Consider the following 947-nt stretch of genomic DNA (forward strand, 5'->3'; position numbering starts at 1 on the left):
TAGCAAAGATCCGATCAAATAGTAGCATGGACCCCACTGGAGCACAATACCAATTTATACTGCAAAATAAATAGTTTGCAGGATGTGACGTCCTTCCGTAGTGTTAATCAGATCATGGGCACAACAAGCAGAGCCGGCCTCAGTCTTTTTTTTTCACAGCTTTTGTTATGTTTTTGATGCCATAATAATCAGAAACAAAGTGCAGAGTCAAATCGCATGCATGTCTGATGCATTTTTTAATAAGAGACGTGACTCCGAAGCATTTTCTATTTTCAGTCTTTTCTTCAGCTTATTATTTATATGTGCAGTGGCGGAGTCATGAATTTTATATAGGTAGGGCAAGATAAAAAGATTCAACTTGCAAAAATCAAGCGCAACTCAATTGGTTAGGTTCCTCGTAGTGACCAGTGTGAGTTAATTCATCGACTTATTTTCTTATATATGTATTCTAGGATTTAAACAGTAGGCTCTACGATAATTTCGTAAATCTCAAGATATACTGGCCTAGTATTTCAGATATTGAATGATTTTATTATGTAGTGCCTTTCAAATGTGCTCATATAGATTATTTTATTATATAGTTATTTTTATATAATTATTATCTAAAAGATATTAATAGATATATATGACAAGAATTTTGTTATATTCTCCCTCTTAATATAAATATAAAAATTAAAAAGTTATACTAGTAAAAAGTCTTGGTGTGATATGTTAGGGGGGCATGTGCCCCTCTTGGCTCCGCCATTGGAAATATCCAAAGTAATCTGGTTGCACAGATTGTTATTATAGTGCTAGTTCGCTGTATCGCTGCTCTTATAACTCTTGCAGTGTGCTCATGGTGCAACAAGAGAAGGGTCGACAAGGCCGGGCGGTTAGGGTTGCGACGACGGCGGCAATGGCATTGTCAACGACGAAATCGGCGAGGACTACGTTAGCCAGAAGGACGG

Source organism: Miscanthus floridulus, chromosome 14 (assembly GCF_019320115.1).
Source record: "Miscanthus floridulus cultivar M001 chromosome 14, ASM1932011v1, whole genome shotgun sequence".
NCBI classification, from domain to species: Eukaryota; Viridiplantae; Streptophyta; class Magnoliopsida; order Poales; family Poaceae; genus Miscanthus; species Miscanthus floridulus.